The 20,142-nt window shown below is 39.9% G+C and overlaps 1 protein-coding gene and 1 pseudogene across 5 annotated transcripts in view; both read left to right on the forward strand.

The window, feature by feature from the left end:
* LOC105233023 (lachesin) overlaps nt 1-20,142 on the forward strand; it is a 373,180-nt gene that overhangs the window by 239,559 nt on the left and 113,479 nt on the right. The gene's annotated exons all lie outside the window — the stretch shown is intronic.
* LOC125775470 (uncharacterized) lies at nt 14,694-15,936 on the forward strand (annotated as a pseudogene).

The raw sequence follows: 20,142 nt of genomic DNA on the forward strand, positions 1-20,142 counted from the left end.
CCCGACGACCCAACTTCCTGTTGACAGAGACGTCCAACCCCAACTCCCCGAATTTTTTGTTATTCGCCACTCTCTCCCTCTCTAGGACGGAGCGAGTGCGAATAACCGCCCCACCACCCTTGATAGGCCTAACCTCGTGGACCCTCACGCCAAGTGAGGGACCCACCTCCTTCACTACCTTCTGAATAACTTCCTTAGAGGAAGTTGCGGGCCCCTTACTCCTGACCACGACCGACCAGGTCTCCACAGGCTTCGGCGTCCCCGGTGCGATTGCCTCAAGCTCAGGTGCTGGAGGCGCAGGCATCGGTGCCGACCGGCATTGACCTGCTCGGCGCCGAAGAGGAGGAACTCCCACAACTCCCCCTAAGGTCCTCGACTTGACCGCGAAGATGGGCATTCTCGGTTATTACCGTCATTAGGAGCGCCTCATACAGCCCCTTCGCAGTCCCTACCTCAAAATTCCTCGACTCGAACACAAGCTCGTTAAGCTCCCCTGTAATCCTTTTGGCAGCCGCAACATGGCTGACTGCCCCACCCCCAACAACGACAGGTTCCCGTGTAATCTCCCGCTTTTTTGCGGCCTCTTTGGCACGCCCGGCACCCGTTTCCTTGAATATAGGAGGACAGGAATAATGAGGGACTTGTAGAGTTTGATCTTTGTTCGTTAATAGAGGAGTTTATTTTCCTCTTACCCACTCAGTCCAAAGTAGTGCCTGTTATTTGATGGCAAGAGATATTTTGTCTTGTTCTCGTTCACAAACTGATCTATATGCTTCTGTGTCTTATCCAGTCTGGAGAAGGCAGAACTAATGGCGCGGTTGTAGTGGCCAATGATATCAATATCATCGGTGTACGCCAGCAGAGTACACTCTTGTACATGATTATACCTTCCGTATTTAGCTTTCAGTTCGTATTATTTTCACCAGCAATAGATTGAAGAAGTCACCGGACGGCTTATAGAAGTCTTTCCCAATCTTGGCGGAGCTATTGGTGTTGGTCTATGTCAGCTTACACAGCCGTATTAGCTATGCGGGGATACCAAGTTCAGATAAAGCTTTGGCGCATGGTGAAAATCTTGTCGTAGATTTTGCAGGTCTAAAGCCACATTGACAAGGTCCAATCAGATGGACTTCTTTCACACACTACGCTCTATAAGACCTAATTTGCGATATTTAGAAGGCTAATACCAGAGTAGAAGCTGATGGATGTTCTATGCCGCCGTATTTGAATATCTCCCCTGACGTATTTTTGTTCTTCAGGTGGGTGATTGCCCATTGAACGTCATCACAGTCGTGCAATGGAACATCTATTTCACCTTCATCGAATGGGGAATCGAGTGCGTCATCTCCAGATGTTACACTTTCACTGCCGTTCCGCAGCATAACTTTGAGAGCATGCTTAACATTAGTCACTAGATCACCTTTTTAGGTCCTACAAGAGTTTGCTCGGGCCTCTGCGTAGTCGATCACCTTTAGAGGGTTTCATCCTAAGGGCTGATTTTCGCAAGTGTTGTACGAAAGATGTCTTCTTTACCCACCCTGGCGTTGGCCGACGGTGATGTCAGCGTTTAACTTTACGGGGACATCAACCAGATGGCCATCGGCACTTTCCCAATTTGGAAACCAGACATTCCAGGTGTATGCCTTAAATCATAATCCTTATTACGTTTGCTATGGTCGTCATTAAAAGTGGGGTCTTTTATTCGATGCTGTTGTTTCTTTTTATAGCAAGCCCCTTTTTTCAATACCAACGCATGCTCGCAGCCACACTTCTGGGGAACAGACGCTACATTAGACTTAGTTGTTACGTTTGCTAATAAAAATGAATCGCCAAAATGTATGTACGCTCATAACTTTCATACGACTGAACCAAATTTGATAATTCTTTTTTTAAAATGTTCGTTGAGGTTCAGAGACGGTTTCTGCGGAGAAAAAAATTCGAATAATTCTGTGTGAATCGGGGAGGGTTTAGAAATAAAAAAACCTGTATGTCTTTCATGAGGAAAAGTCGGAAAATTGAAAAATTCCAAAAAGTTAATTTTTTCCATACAAATTTTTTCTTTCAATTTTTTTGTTTTGTTTTTCAATTATTTAAATCGTTCAAATTTGGCGTTTGCTTCAAAAATTTTTGAAAATTATTCAGTGAAAATGTTATGTGTGTTGCAAACAATGTGATCAATTACAGATTGAAATTTGTTACGATGCCATGAAGAGGTCGCGCTAATATCGGTCGGCGTTCTTTTTGGCATCGACATACATTAGCAGCCCAAGGCACATGTACGAGTACTCCCAGAATGCGATGCCATACGTGCGGTACTATGCATCGCGGTCAATCAGCAAGCGATCGTCACGATGTCAGAGCAAGACTTTTGAAGCAACAGCTTCGACGGACTTTATCTTGAAGTTGAGTGACAAAAGAGAGGTTTGCCGCACGCACACGTTATTCTTTGGATGGCGGTTACACCAGATAAAATTGATGAAATTACGAGTATTTAATTATGCGGTAATTACTGATGCAAAGAAAGAAGATCCAGTATTATACAAGTGATGAAAACCAATAAGATTCATGGAACTTGCGGGCACCACAATCCTACTTCGATTTGCGTGACGACAATGGCACAAATGGATCGTGCTATATTCACCATTATTGTCTAATTCACATTCAAAACTCATATCAATGTTGAGTATTGCAGTTTGGTGTAACCGATAAAATACGTTTGTATGTACATCACCAAAGGAAGCAACATGGCGGTTATTAGTCTTGAACGATACGGTCGATACGTGAATTGCACTAAAGCGCTTTGTATTTACTTTTGCAATTCATGAACGTTTTCCGACTGTTGTACATCTAGCAGTTAATTTGGAGAATGGCCAAATAGTGTATTTCAACCCAGAGAATATAATACAGCTGGTGGAAACACCGCCAGCAACAAAATTAACATTGACGAGTTTTTGCTCAACTTTTGTCAGTGATCCGTTTGCGAGAACATTGCTCTATTCGGAAATATCTTGATATTGTACATGGAAAGCATCGTCGAAGAAATACTTACGCAGAAAGCAAGGCCAACCAGTAGATGAACATCCAGATGTGTTATCAACTAATACATTAGGACGAATTTACACAATCCACCCGAAAAATGACTATTGTTTCTACCTTCGGTTGCTATTGATTAATGTACGTGGTTCCATTTCATTTGAGTCATTGCATACTGTGAATGATATGGTGTATGCAACTTTTTGAAAAGCAAGCCAGCAATTACAATTGCTGGAAAATGATAATCACTGGAATGCAAATGAAGTTCGCACACTTTTCGCGATAATCATTTTGACATATCAGCTTCAAATCCGCGTCTATTATGGGATACGAAGAAAAATGACATTGCCGAAGACATTTTACATCGTCTTCACTAAAAATTGGAATGGGATCAATTTCGGTTGATACTTCCGATGGTTTGATATCAATTCCATCTGCCGTTTATCGATTGACGACAGATGAACTCATCACGAATGTGTATCCGAATATTGGCCAAATTATCGTAACTGCGATTCCTTAAGTGTACGCGCAATGTTAGCTGCCAAAAATACCGATGTTGTTGACTTAAACTGGAAAATTCAAAAGACGACGCCGTGAATTATCCAGTGGAATTTCTAAATTATTTGGAGAGGATTGGTATGCCACCGCATTATTTGCGTCTCAAAGTTGGGTCTGTCGTTATTATGTTTCGCAATCTTCATGCGCCGAAACTGTGTAATGGAACCCGACTGATTGTGATGCATCTATCGAATACAAGGGGCAGAATGCTTGATTCTACGAGTTCCTTTGAGTAAATAATAAATTTAACTTTCTCTTCATTTCAAAACACATATGTAATTTCACGCAGGACAACGGCAGCGGGGTGAGCTAGTACATATGTAAATAAAAATGAGTCGCCAAAATGTATGTACGCTCATAACTTTCATACGACTGAACCAAATTTGATAATTCTTATTTTAAAATGTTCGTTGAGGTTCAGGGATGGTTTCTGCGGAGAAAAAAATTCAAATAATTGCCGGAAAACTCCTAAAAACAGCCCTTTTTTTTCTCATACAAACGAATGAATGTTTGTTCGTTAGTAACGCTAAGGGAACGGCTGAACCAATATTGATGAAATTTTAAGAGGTTGTTCGTTGTGGATCAAGGAAGGTTTAGAAATAAAAATATCTTATACTTTTCATGAAAAGTCGGCAAATTGGATAATTCCAAAAAGTAATTTTTTTCCATAAACATTTTTTTTTTAATTTTTGTTTGTCTTGTTTTTCAATATTTTGATTTGTAAATTATTTGAATAGTTAAATTTCGGTCGCTTGCTTTTTTATTCTATTCAAAAGAGAAATTATTGAAAATTACTCAGTGAAAATTTTACGTGTGTTTCACACAAAGAGGTCAATTGCAGATTGAAATTTGTTACGAAGCCACGAAGAGGTCGCCCTAATATCGGTCCATCAAAGTATGGCAGCACAAGGCAGGGCAAGGCAAAGCAAGGCAAGGCAAGAAGTATGCGGTGACATACGTGCGGAATTATGGATCGCGGTCAATCAGCATGCGATCGTTACGATGTCACAGCACGACTTTTCAAACAACAGTTACGAGGTTTCACGGACTTTATCTTGGAGTAGTGTAGGTATATGTGGTGCTGTTAAATGCTAAATGTACTCTGTTGAGTGGCAAAAGAGAGGTTTGTCGCACGTACATATTCTTCTTTGGATGGTGGATGGTTGTCACACCAAATCAAATTGATGAACTCATTTCTGCGTAAATTAATGATGCAGAGAAAGATCCAGTATTATATGAAGTGATGAAAACCAATATGGTTCATGGACCTTGCGGACACCACAATCCCACTTCGGTTTGTATGTCTGACAATAAATTCACGAAACATTATCCATGTGCTTTTCGGAAACACAAACAGGAAATGATGGATATCCACTCTATCGGCATCGCTGACCAGACGACAATGGCAGACATTTAGTATTCAATTTAGAGGCGTAAATATCGAACATCGAGGCGTAATTAACAACACATCAAGGTTGACAACACATGAATCGTACCATATTCGCCACTATTCACATTCAAAAGTCATGTGAATGTTGTAAATTGTAGTTTGGTGTAATCGATAAAATACGTTTGTAAATACGTCACTATAGGAAGTGGCTAAATGAGTCACCGACCCCCTCACAATATTACACTCCCACACCTCACACATTACATCCACCACATCGTCATTCCATTCCCATATCCTAATTACACACCACATCATCATTACATTCCACATCACACGCTCACAAATACTACAACATCACGACTTCAACATACCAAAAAAAAGGAACAAAAGGTACGGACGGACAAGGCACCAGTCTCTTTCGCATGATCGCTACGAACGCGCAAGCATCGCCACGTTCTTTCCGCCGAGTTACTCGCCTTTTTTTCGTTCCGCCTTTTTTACTTGAATTTATTCCCGTGCAAGGTAAGTGCCGCTTAAAGTGCTTAACAAATAACTAAATAAAACATGGTCTTTCGAGCCGTAACGGACGGCACAAGTGGTGATACTAATTAATATAACAAATAAAAATAAAATTTTTTGTGAAGAAAAAACAAAAAAAAGTAAGGAGGTGACTAAGTGAACAAAAACAGAAGATAAAAAACCGTGTGTGACAAGGAAAAAAAAAAAAAACCAAAATAAAATATAAAATGTGAAAAAATTAGTTTGGAAAAAAAAATATAGTTTGGTTGTGGCAAAGTGAACAAAAAAAGGGCGTTAGTGAAAAAAAAATTTGTAAAGCAAAACTATAAAACAACGGTGGTGTCAGTGAAAACCAAAAGCCGTTGGTGCCAAAACCAATGTACCGGTAGTGCCAAAAACAAAAAATATTATATGTAAACGTATAAAATTAAATTAAAAAGAAAAATAAAAAGCGGTGACAAAATCATTAAAGTGAAGTGACAATAAGCTCGGTAGAAGAAGCATATACATACATATAGCAATAATTAAAGTGAACAAAAGTGCAAAAAGAAAAAAGGAAAAAAAAAAAAAAATGGCGGAAAATAGCACACAAGCAGATATGTATGTATGTATATGTACATAGAGAAGTGAGCTAAAAAAGAAGTAAAGTGAGGTGAAATTGGAGTGCGCAAACTTACATAATAAAAAATATATACATACATATATACAAGTACTAACAAACGGGTTAGAAAAATTAAAGCAAATACTTAAAACGGTCGCGATAAACAAAAAAAAAATATAATAAAAGAAAACGGGCGCGAAACTAAACCAACATAAAACATACAAACAACAATTATCAACGTGGGAACAAAACTAACAACACACCTGAACATCTGGACATCAGAGACTTGCACACTACCAACAAAGGAGAGGAGCACAAAGTTATAACAGCTGACCGCCGTTAGAAGAGAAGGCCACGGACACCAGACAACAGAGCAAATACACTTATAACCCCCACAAAAAAACAAAAGACCCTTGAAGCGCGTCAAAGTAAGTGTATCGTTTTCATTTTCATTATATATGTATATGTATGTTTGTACTGGCAAAACCTAAAAAACCCGTTTAAACAGGTTTAAAAACGGATGCCAATAATAAAAAACAAAAAAATATATATATACATATATCGGTATTAGACTTCCCCAGCCCTATAACGGAGCAAACGGGAAAACCGATATACGAAAAAAAAGGATTAAAACATTAAAACATATGCACATATCATTTTACTAATATTCTTGCTGCCTTTTCATGCGATTATACATTTGTGTACATATACACACATAACACACTACAAATATACAAATTCAAGTATCCACTTGCACTACTCTCCCGCAATACCCCTTCTGCTTCCTAAAGCAGTTAGCAGGATTGCTTATAAAAACGCAAGCTAAGGCAGATCTATAACAAAAGCGAAACATAATATACATACATACGTGCTTAGAAACTAACAAATATTGATAATACAAACATACATATATATACACAAATTGGTACATACAAATTGATACAAATTTGGATATTTACACATATGTACATTTACATATACTATATATCTATATACATAGAAGCCGTAAGCATAAGTGCAGACAGCAAAAATAGCTGCGCTTTATTGGCATATCTTCTATCACGGTGAAAATATTGCGGAAAACCAACAAAAATTACGCGGGTTAATATAAAATTCACCACACATAAATATCGCTTCAAAGTCCACTTTGGCATCCATCTCGCAATACCCCTTGTTCTTTGACCGTCAAAAACAAGCAGGATTGCATATAAAGCAAAATACAAACATATACATATATAAACATACGCATGTACAAAGTGCAGTGATCTCTGCTCGAGCTCTCACTAGCACATAAGATAATTACGAAAGATCCGCTTATAGGCATACCCTATAAGAATTACGGGCACAAAATATTTATAAAAGATACAAAAAAAATAATAATAATAAATAAATATATATATACATATACTTACCAAAAATATATATAAATATATACGCATATAGGAAACATTTTCTGCTACGGTAATTACAACCAAATTAAACATAATTGAAGTATACGGGAATTTACGTATCTCATTTGAAAAACTCTTATTAACCTACGAGAGTTTCGGTGTTCGGCTTCACGTACAATTAAACGCGTTATCGTTAAAATTAAATTCGTTAAAAACTCTTATTTACGCAAAAGAGTTCACGTCAAAACACATAAGTACATATACAATTATATACGAAAATATTTTGAAAGTTTGGCTATCAAAAAGCCAGTGGTTTTACTGATTCTCTTTGGGACTCTCGTATACAAAAGAGTTTTCTATTCCCTATATTATTATTCAAAGATGTTTCTGTATATCTACCAGTCTAGTCTACACTTAGACATTTTAAATTATTTTAAAACATTTTCTAAATGAGCTCAGATTCAAAAGAATCTAAAGAAATACAGTCACTAAAAGTTCCTAAAATGATTTCAGAAGAAAAGAGCCCTTGTACACCTGCTGATGCTACACGCTCAAAGCAAGGTGCTACAAAGCAAAAAAGGCTGAAAGATATTTCATATACTAAGTTTATTGCTGAGAGTGACAGTCTAATTCGATACTGCACTCGATTTTCAACTTCACCGATTCAAGACAATTCTGAATCGGTATTAGAAATCAAAAAAGAAAAACTAAGCAATTTCTGGACACGTCTCCAAGCTGCGTATGACGCAATTGTAGAATCTGACGAATCAGATCTACCTGAAAATTTCAAATCTTCAGCATACTCTAAATATGAACACTGCTTAGACCAGTACGAGGAAACGAGAGCTATGATCTCCGATCAATTGAGATTAATTAAAGCAATTGCACCTACTCCACAACCGAGAGTAGAGCTGCCACAAATTCAAAGCCAAGAGGCGAGTTCAGGCATTCACCTTAAAGTGCCAGCATGTGACACTGAAATTTTTCATGGTGGTTATGAATAATGGCCGTCCTTCCGGGACATGTTCACAGCCGTTTACATAAACCACCCAAAATTATCTAATGCACAAAAATTGTATCACCTCCGATACAAAACAAAAGGTCAAGCAGGGGTATTAGTTAAACAGTTCGCTCTTAATGACGAAAATTTCAATTATGCTTGGGAAGTTCTAAAAGCTCATTACGAAAACGAAAGAATATTAGTCGAAAAACAAGTCACAATATTAATGAATTTACCAAAAATTCAAAAAGAAACAAGTGAAGAATTTATAAAACTTCAATCCACTGTTTCAAATTGCTTGTCGGTTCTAGCGACACAGAATATTCCCACAGACGTTTGGGACCCCATTCTGGTAAATATATGCACATCCACATTACCAGAAAAATCGTTACTTTTGTGGGAGCAATCGCTCTCACCACGAAGAAAGTGCCCAACGTGGCAACAAATGAACGATTTCTTAACTACCCAATACGAAATTGCGGAAAGGGTTGATAAAAAAATGGCCAGAACTAAAAACGTTCAACACGACCTAAATCGAAGCTTCATTAGACCCCAAGCGAGTAACAACAACAACTTAAATCGTAGTTTTTTCAAAACACAAGCGTTCACATCCGAACAAAATAAACAAACGTCATGCGAACTGTGTAAATGAGGACACAGGCTGAAATCTTGCGAGAAATTTAAAAAACTAAATATCAACGAAAGAAACAATTTCGTAAGAACGAAAAAACTTTGTACCAACTGTTTGTCACATGCGCATGCGCTCAAAGATTGCGAAAGCAAATTGCGTTTATTGTCATAAACGACACCATTCGATGCTTCATATAAATAACTTTTCCAGCTTACCCCCAAACAGCGCAAATATCAAAAGAGCAACAGGATTAGTTGCAACAACAAATTCTGAAAACTGCCAAGAAGCACCATGCTGCTCAAAGGCGTTAAAAACCCAATCGCTACATAGCGAAAATCAAAGTAGGGTACTACTACCCACAGCACTCGTCTCCATCGAACATCGAGGAGAACTGTTTAAGCTCAGAGCCCTAATAGACCAAGGATCACAACGATCTTTCATAGCGTCTAGGGCACAAAATAGGCTAAATCTGCCAATAAGACAAGCCAACTTTGAAATTACGGGAATGGGCGGAAGAGTAGTTCAAAACTCTAATAAAATCTGCCCCATTACCCTATTTTCCCCCCAAGCGGATATAAGAATACAAGCAGAAGCTATAGTCTTACCGCAATTAACCAATATGTTACCAAGCTATCACATAAATAGCAAGCATTGGGAAAAGGTTTCACACCTTAAGTTAGCAGAACCCAATTGCAACACCCCCGCTCAAATAGACCTTCTATTAGGCAGCGATCTCATACCACAAATAATACTCGAAGGTATTGAGAAAATTTCAAACACACTTTTGGCACAAAAGACATTTTCGGTTGGATCCTAAGTGGACTAGTTACGGAACCAGTCACAACAATGACAACTCAAGTTGAGGAAATCTCAAACGAGTACCTCAATTCACAATTGAGACAATTTTGGGAGATAGAAGAACTCCCCCCCATTTCAATCACAACCCCCGAAGATCAGTATTGTGAAGACTTTTACAAGGCCACAACTACTAAATCAGATAATGGTCGGTGTTCACATGAGCAAGAGCATTCTGCAACATCACAACACCTCATCACACGTCACATCACATCACATCACGTCACGTCACAACACCTCATCACACAACAGTTCAGCACACACCACTACACACACACACATCAAACACAGTACCTGACACCGCTCACTATTACAACACAACAACCACACGATCATTAGCGAGACGACTCGGATTAATTTAATATTCACCACCCAAACTATCAAAAGGGATAGATCCGAACGGGATCACTCTCTTTTTCGTTTGATCCGCAAAGCAAGTCGGTCGATCCGCAACGATACCTTTATTTCTAATTGCAACCTCCGCATTTTTCCTCATTTGTGACTTCCCGCCAAAGTGACGTTGTGACGTGAGTTCGGGAGTTCGCCGCAGTGTCAGTGTGTGACAACAAGTACCAAAATAAAAAGAAAATAATTACAGAAAATTGTTATAGCAAATATAAATTGTATAATTGTAATTAAAGTGTTATACAAATAGAAAAAGGGAAATACAAGATTGAAGTGAAAATTAATACAGTGTGAAAGAAAGTGTTTTTATTTGGAATAAGTATACTACAAGTGTATCAAGTAAGTATACTAGTGTTACACGTCATCAAATGGTCCTTCGAGCCTTTCCGAAAGGCACCTAAGTACAACGAAAATATATATACATGTATATACATATATTAAAGTGAACACAGAATATACAAAGTCACGGTGACAAAAAAAAAAACACGGAAAGAAAGATCACACAAGTTGAACACACAAAAAAAAACCGAAAAGTGAACTGAAGTGAAGGAAAAAGATACAGAAAAGAAACAGAAATTGTACAGTGAGTGAAAAAAAACAACAAAAAACCTACCAACATTAAAACGGGCGCGGTATTAAAACAACAAAATTTATCAAACATAAAACCTAAAATCAAAAGCGGGCGCGTTATAACCACAAATAAATTAACAAATACATAAATATATATTTAAAAAAAAAAAAAAAAAAAAAAAAAAAAAAAAAAATCCTAAAATCAAAAACGGGCGCGTTGTAATCACACAAATTAACAAACACATAAACATACATACAAATCACCCAGCTTTCAGAAGAAGACCAGGCATGCGAAGCCTATTACAAATCCACAACAACAAGAAACGAACATGGTCGTTATGTTGTGCGATTACCTTTCAAACCAACTTTCCCTGAAACCATAGCTCTAGGCCACTCTAGAATATCAGCAGTCCAGCAATTTCTAAGCCTAGAAAAAAGCCTGATAAAGAAAAGTGAGCTTAAATCGGCATACGATAATGTGATGGACGAATATCTTGACCTCAATCATATGGAAGAAGCTGTACCATATGAAAAAGTATCTAAAGGTAGATATTTATCTTTTTATCTGCCACATCATGGGGTAATAAGACCTGATAAAATTACAACAAAAGTACGAGTGGTTTTCAATGCCTCAAAGTGTACGAGCTCAGGCAAATCACTCAATGATGTACTATACACAGGGCCAACATTACAACCTGATCTCATGTTGCTAATTCTAAATTGGCGCATGTTTAAATACGTTTTCAATGGGGATGTAGAAAAAATGTACAGACAAATTCTAGTACATGAAGATGACCAAGATTTCCAGCGTATAGTCTTCCGCAAATCAAGTAATAGTCCAATCAGCGACTATAAACTTAAAACCGTCACCTTTGGCATCAATTGCGCACCCTATTTGGCGATCAGGACACTACATGAAGTGGCAAAAACAAATGCAACAAATTTGCCTTTAGCATCTTCTGTGTTGCAAACACAAACATACGTGGACGACATACTATCAGGCAGCCACAGTTTGTCCTTAGCGTGCGAATCACTATCTCAAGTGATCAAAGCACTAAATTCAGCGGGATTCCCCTTAAAGAAAATTACTTCAAATCACCCTGATATAATAAAAGACATTAAAAAAGAAGACTTATTAGATACAGACTTCCTTAAATTTGAAAAGGCTAGTACAACTAAAACTCTAGGAATTCAATGGAATGCGATAACAGATCAATTCTCATATACAATTGAGTCAATATCTGCAATGTCCGCCATTACAAAACGCCAAATACTTTCCTCGGTGGCAAAACTTTTCGACCCCGCAGGATGGCTTTCGCCAATAATGATTCAAGCAAAAATCCTCATTCAAGAATTGTGGCAAGACGGCACTGAATGGGATGAACAGGTAAAACCTTTACGTTTAGCGAAATGGGTTCAATTTGCTAACAATTTACATACTATATCTGAAATTCGAATCCCTCGATGGGTAAATTTCACACCTCACATTAACACAGAATTACACGGTTTCTGTGATGCCTCCGAACAGGCATATTGCGCAACAGTTTACGTACGCACACAGTACGATAACAAAATATCTGCACACCTCTTGGTAGCCAAAGCCAAAGTTGCACCTTTGAAGACACTCAGTCTGCCACGGCTTGAACTGAATGGTGCTCTTCTGTTAGCAAAATTAATTTCAATAGTTCAAACCCACCTGAAATTAACCGATCATAAAACATATCTTTGGTCAGACTCAGAGATAGTTTTGGCATGGTTAGAAAAACCACCCTATTGCTGGAAGACCTATGTGTCTAACCGAATATCCCAAATTTTAGACCTGGTTGGCCCAGCAAAATGGCAACATGTTGCAAGTGCAGATAACCCAGCGGATCTTGGGACAAGAGGTTGCAAGCCATTGCACCTCACCAGCACTACACTCTGGTGGAATGGTCCAACATGGCTAACAGAATCACAAGAATTCTGGCCAAAGTCTCCTGCTCGGAATATTATACCGCCGGAAAGTCGCAAAATTGAAAATTTTCATATCACTCCAGAAGAGGATGATATTCTCCACCGATTTTCGTCATTTGCTAGAGCACTAAGAGTAGTCGCTTACCTGCACAAATTCATTCAAAGACTTAAACTAAAAATGAAAGGAGCACCAAACGATCCTTGCGTGCAGCTAACGCATTCCGACTTGCAACATGCCAAGGTCAGTCTAATATTATATACCCAAACTTTCTATTTCAGTCGAGAGAAAGCAAAGTTGCTCGAAAAGCGACCTCTCGAAAAGGGAAGCTCACTTCTCGTCTTAAATCCATTCTTAGATTCTAAGGGATTAATAAGGGCAAATGGAAGATTGGCGAACTCCAGCCTTAGTTATAACGAACGACATCCCATCATTATTCCAGAGAAATCCCGTTTTACTTACCTATTTCTAGCATATCTGCACCATCTTACACTGCATGGTGAGCATCGATTAATGCAACAAATGGTCCGTCAAGAATTTTATATACCGCGACTAAAGCCACAAATAAAAAGGACGATTTTCATGTGTAAACCATGTACCATGTACAAACACAAATGCGTACGCAGATCATGGCAGCTTTACCACCTGAGCGCTGCAACTATGCTCTACCCTTTACCATCACTGGGGTTGATTTTGCTGGACCTTTCCAGATAAAGGCCTCGATGTTAAGATCTTCTTCCTTTAGAAAAGGGTATGTGGCTGTTTTTGTATGTTTTACGACAAAGGCAGTACACCTAGAGCTTTGTTCAGATCTGACAACTGCGGCTTTTCTTGCAGCATTTGCACGCTTTGTCGGACGACGCGGATTTCCTTCAAAAATAATGAGCGATAATGGGAAAAACTTTGTCGGAGCCCAAAGAGCAACCGAGAAGGAGTTTATAAACTTCATGAAAGAAGTCTCCCCTGAAATAGTTAAAAAATATGCACCTCAAGGGATCGATTGGCAGTTTATACCTCCATGTTCTCCACACATGGGCGGACTTTGGGAATCAGCAGTCAAAAGCTTTAAGTCCCATTTAAAGAAAACGGCTGGTAATCATAAATTTAATTATGAGGAGTTTACTACACTACTCACTCGTATCGAAGCCGTATTAAATTCAAGACCTATATCACCACTCTCGCAAGATCCCTCCGATTTCACAGCTCTTACACCAGGTCATTTCCTCAGAGGAGCTCCTCTTCTCGCAATACCTGAGACAGAAGGAGACTCACTCAGTTTAATAAATCGATGGGAAAGAATCAAGATTCTCCATCACGAATTCAGCCACAGATGGAAGGAAGACTATCTCAAAGATCTCCATAAGAGATATCGCTGGAAAACGGCTCAGAAGGAAGCCAAGGCAGGAGAATGCGTAATCATACAGGACGAATGCCTTCCTCCAACAGAATGGCGACTAGGCCGCATTGAAAAGGTTCATCGAGGATCAGATGGTCACATAAGAGTAGTCGATGTGCGAACACAAACCGGCATATTAACTCGACCAGTCACCAAACTGTGTTTTCTTCCAAACGGCGAAGAACAACTTCAATCAAAACCGCAAAATAACTCGCAAAATTAATCGAAAAATAATAAAACAATTCCGCTAATTCGAAAATAACCCGTTTTATAATCCGTACATAAAAATAAATTCAAACAAGCGCGTTGAAGATCAACTTATTATACATATACATATGTATAGATATGTAGCTACAACAACTACATCATAACATTATAAATAAAATCAATTTAATGCAATCTTATATTCCCATAGAAATGGACGTAGAGGAGACCCAAACCACCTCCAACACCGTAAGGTCCGAAAGCAATGCACCCAAAGCGTCGGCTGCACCCGTTGCCGCTCCAAGGGCCAATGTTATGCGCCCCCCGCCATCCGCCGCAGCCGTCAGAGAAGTAGGAGAAGAGCAGCTCGTAGAGCCACAGGGGCCTCCATGTTGCAGCCTGTGCCATCGGCCACACGCTCTAAAACGATGCACCATCTTCCAAAGTATGAAGCCCGCTCAACGACAACAGGTTGCAAGGGCTCACGGACATTGCATGACCTGCCTGGCAGATGACCACGCCACCATAGAGTGCTGGGCTGACGGTGCCTGTCAATATTGCCACAGGCCGCACCACACTCTGTTTCATCGATTTCCCACACGAGCCAATCACACCAACTCCCGTACTAGACCACGCAGCGATCCTCTCCGGCGACGACGACGTACCCAACCAACCATAAGACGTACGCGGCCATCTCCGCCACGCCACGCTCATCGCCAGCAACAACGACGCTCAACAGGGTTGAGCGCGGTACTCAGTACACTCCAACAGCTACAAAGGCTCCTAGCCGATTAATTCGCCTAGGGGGGCCGGGATGTTCACATGAGCAAGAGCATTCTGCAACATCACAACACCTCATCACACGTCACATCACATCACATCACGTCACGTCACAACACCTCATCACACAACAGTTCAGCACACACCACTACACACACACACATCAAACACAGTACCTGACACCGCTCACTATTACAACACAACAACCACACGATCATTTGCGAGACGACTCGGATTAATTTAATATTCACCACCCAAACTATCAAAAGGGATAGATCCGAACGGGATCACTCTCTTTTTCGTTTGATCCGCAAAGCAAGTCGGTCGATCCGCAACGATACCTTTATTTCTAATTGCAACCTCCGCATTTTTCCTCATTTGTGACTTCCCGCCAAAGTGACGTTGTGACGTGAGTTCGGGAGTTCGCCGCAGTGTCAGTGTGTGACAACAAGTACCAAAATAAAAAGAAAATAATTACAGAAAATTGTTATAGCAAATATAAATTGTATAATTGTAATTAAAGTGTTATACAAATAGAAAAAGGGAAATACAAGATTGAAGTGAAAATTAATACAGTGTGAAAGAAAGTGTTTTTATTTGGAATAAGTATACTACAAGTGTATCAAGTAAGTATACTAGTGTTACACGTCATCAGTCGGTATGTCGTACGACTACCACTAAAACAACAATTTCCCAACACAATCGCCTTAGGTCACTCTCGCACCTCTGCAATACAGCAGTTTCAAAGTATGGAAAGAAACCTACTTAAAACAGGTGAACTCAAACCAGAATATGATGTTGTGTTGGAAGAATACCTCTATTTAGATCACATGGAGGAAGTAAGCCCATGCGAAAAAACTATCAATGGCAAATACTACTCATTTTACTTGCCACATCATGCAGTAGTAAAGCCAGATAAAAAAACAACTAAAGTAAGAGTTGTTTTCAACGCTTCAAGATCCACTAGCTCAGGGAATTCCCTAAACGATATCCTGTTTACGGGACCCACGCTCCAACCTGATTTAATGCTGCTTATTCTAAACTGGCGTACATTCAAATACGTATTTAACGGGGACGTCGAAAAAATGTATAGACAAATAGTCGTACATAAAGACGATCAAGATTTTCAGCGAATTATTTTCCGAAAATCCCCCAATAGTCCACTACGCGACTTCAAGCTAAAAACAGTGACCTTTGGCGTTAACTGTGCCCCATACTTAGCCATTCGAACACTCCATGAATTGGCTGAAAACACCAAGTCAGAATTTCCTCTGGCGACCCAGGTGTTAAAAACACAAACGTATGTAGACGATATTCTGTCTGGAAGTCACAGTCTTCCACAAGCATACGAATCATTATCACAAGTAATCCAAGCCCTCAAATCCGCAGGGTTTCCATTAAAAAAGATTACTGCAAATCACCCAACTATATTAAAAAATATACCAAAAGAAAATTTGTTGGACACTAATTTCCTTATTTTCGAAAAGGAAAGTACAACAAAAACTCTGGGCATCCAATGGAATGCGATATCGGACAAGTTTTCATACACAACTGAGTCCATATCCGCATTATCCGCCATTACGAAACGCCAAATCCTCTCCTCTGTGGCAAAACTTTTTGACCCCGCAGGATGGCTTTCGCCAATTATGATACAAGCGAAAATCCTGATCCAAGAATTCTGGCTAGACGGAACTGACTGGGACGAACAAGTGAAACCTCTTCGCTTAGAAAGATGGTCCCAGTTCGCTAATAATCTGACCGACATTTCGCAGATACAAATTCCACGGTGGGTAAACTATTCCCCCGAATACAAAGTGGAACTACATGGCTTCTGCGACGCCTCTGAAAAGGCCTATTGTGCCACTATATATGTGCGCACACAAAGCGATATTGCAACTACAAGCCACCTACTAGTGGCAAAAGCAAAAGTTGCGCCTCTAAAAACCATAAGTCTACCACGACTTGAACTCTGTGGCGTTCTGCTACTAGCAAAGCTTGTTTCCATGGTGCAGACCCACTTAAACATGGCAAAATACAAATTATATCTATGGTCTGATTCCGAAATTGTTCTAGCCTTGTTAGAAAAGCCACCACACGCGTGGAAAACCTATATTTCTAATCGAACGGCGCAAATTCTTGATTTAGTGGGATCAGCCACTTGGCGACACGTAACCAGTGCTGACAATCCTGCAGATATACGTACAAGAGGGCGCAAACCTCTGCACCTTGCCACTACCACCCTTTGGTGGAATGGCCCCCGATGGTTAACAGAATCTCCCGATTCTTGGCCACAATCGCCCATGCGTAATATTATTGCCCCAGAAAGTCGAAAGATCAACTTCTTTCACGCAGCATTGGAGGATACTGACATCCTGGAGAGATTTTCTTCTTACCCCCGAGCCCTCAGGGTAATCGCTTATATGCTTAAATTCATATAGGGTGATTTTTTAAGAGCTTGATAACTTTTTTTAAAAAAAAAAACGCATAAAATTTGCAAAATCTCATCGGTTCTTTATTTGAAACGTTAGATTGGTTCATGACATTTACTTTTTGAAGATAATTTCATTTAAATGTTGACCGCGGCTGCGTCTTAGGTGGTCCATTCGGAAAGTCCAATTTTGGGCAACTTTTTCGAGCATTTCGGCCGGAATAGCCCGAATTTCTTCGGAAATGTTGTCTTCCAAAGCTGGAATAGTTGCTGGCTTATTTCTGTAGACTTTAGACTTGACGTAGCCCCACAAAAAATAGTCTAAAGGCGTTAAATCGCATGATCTTGGTGGCCAACTTACGGGTCCATTTCTTGAGATGAATTGTTGTCCGAAGTTTTCCCTCAAAATGGCCATAGAATCGCGAGCTGTGTGGCATGTAGCGCCATCTTGTTGAAACCACATGTCAACCAAGTTCAGTTCTTCCATTTTTGGCAACAAAAAGTTTGTTAGCATCGAACGATAGCGATCGCCATTCACCGTAACGTTGCGTCCAACAGCATCTTTGAAAAAATACGGTCCAATGATTCCACCAGCGTACAAACCACACCAAACAGTGCATTTTTCGGGATGCATGGGCAGTTCTTGAACGGCTTCTGGTTGATCTTCACCCCAAATGCGGCAATTTTGCTTATTTACGTAGCCATTCAACCAGAAATGAGCCTCATCGCTGAACAAAACACGCGCGCGAAACACATTTCGAACCGAACACTGATTTTGGTAATAAAATTCAATGATTTGCAAGCGTTGCTCGTTAGTAAGTCTATTCATGATGAAATGTCAAAGCATACTGAGCATCTTTCTCTTTGACACCATGTCTGAAATCCCACGTGATCTGTCAAATACTAATGCATGAAAATCCTAACCTCAAAAAAATCACCCGTTAGAACGACTCAACCTTAGCCTTAAAGGAATACGCACAGTATATCCCCAAGGCGATACAGTGACGCACCTAGACTTACAAAAAGCAAAGGTCGCTCTTATCGCATCTACTCAAGCGCGCTACTTCAGCCAAGAGATATCAGTACTGAGAGAATCGAAGCCGATTGATAAAAAAAGCTCACTCCTAGTACTAAATCCATTCATAGATACGAAGGGTCTACTTCGTGCAAATGGTCGGCTTGTCAATTCAAGCCTAACGTACAACGAACGTCATCCCATTGTTATACCAGAGAGATCGCAACTTGCCTCATTATATATCAATTATGTCCACGTACTATTATTACACGCTGAACACCGCCTCATGCAACAAATAGTCCGCCAAGAGTTTTATATCCCAAGACTCAAGCCAAAAATAAAGAAATGCATTTTTTCGTGCAAGATATGCACTGTGCATAAGCAAAACATGCGAACACAGATTATGGCAGCACTTCCACCGGAACGCTGCAACTTTGCTCCGCCCTTCACTATCACAGGTGTCGATTTTGCTGGACCTTTTCAAATAAAGGCATCCATGCTAAGGTCTCCCACACTGATGAAAGGCTACGTGGCTGTCTTTGTCTGTTTTACGACAAAAGCAGTACACCTCGAGCTATGTGGTAATCCGACAAAAGAGGCTTTCCTCGCGGCATTTGCTCGCTTCGTCGGACGACGTGGTTTTCCGTCAAAGCTCATGAGCGACAACGGCAAGACATTTATAGGCGCTCAAAGAGCCACCGAAAAACAGTTTGTGGACTTTATCAAACAAGTTTCCCCTGAGATTGTACAAAAGTACGATCCGCAAGGCATTAACTGGCAGTTCATCCCTCCAAGCGCTCCTCATATGGGTGGTTTATGGGAATCAGCGGTAAAAAGCTTTAAATCCCACTTTAAAAAAGTAGCTGGAAACTACAAATTCAACTTTGAAGAATTTACAACATTATTAATTCGTATTGAAGCCGTTCTCAATTCACGGCCATTGACGACACTCTCGCAAGATCCCTCAGATCTAACAGCTCTTACACCAGGGCACTTTCTCAAAGCAGCACCCATTCTGGCCATACCTGAGCCAGGCGGGGAGTCGCTATCCTTACTAAACAGATGGGAAAGAATTAAAATTCTCCATCATAATTTCAGCCGCCGATGGAAGGAGGAGTATATAAAGGACCTTCACAAAAGGTACCGCTGGAAAACTCCCGAAAAGGCGCCAAAGCTTGGAGATTTGGTCCTAATACATGACGACTGTCTCCCCCCTACAGAATGGCGACTTGGTCGGATAGAGAAGCTACATCACGGCTCCGACGGTCACATTCGAGTAGTTGACCTCCGTACTCAAAACGGAATTCTAACGAGACCGCTCGTTAAACTATGCTTCTTACCAACCGCAGATAACACCGAAAATACACATAATAAACAATCCGTTTAATAACTAAAACCGAAATAAACCGCAAAAA

This window comes from Bactrocera dorsalis, chromosome 1 (assembly GCF_023373825.1).
Source record: "Bactrocera dorsalis isolate Fly_Bdor chromosome 1, ASM2337382v1, whole genome shotgun sequence".
NCBI lineage: Eukaryota > Metazoa > Arthropoda > Insecta > Diptera > Tephritidae > Bactrocera > Bactrocera dorsalis.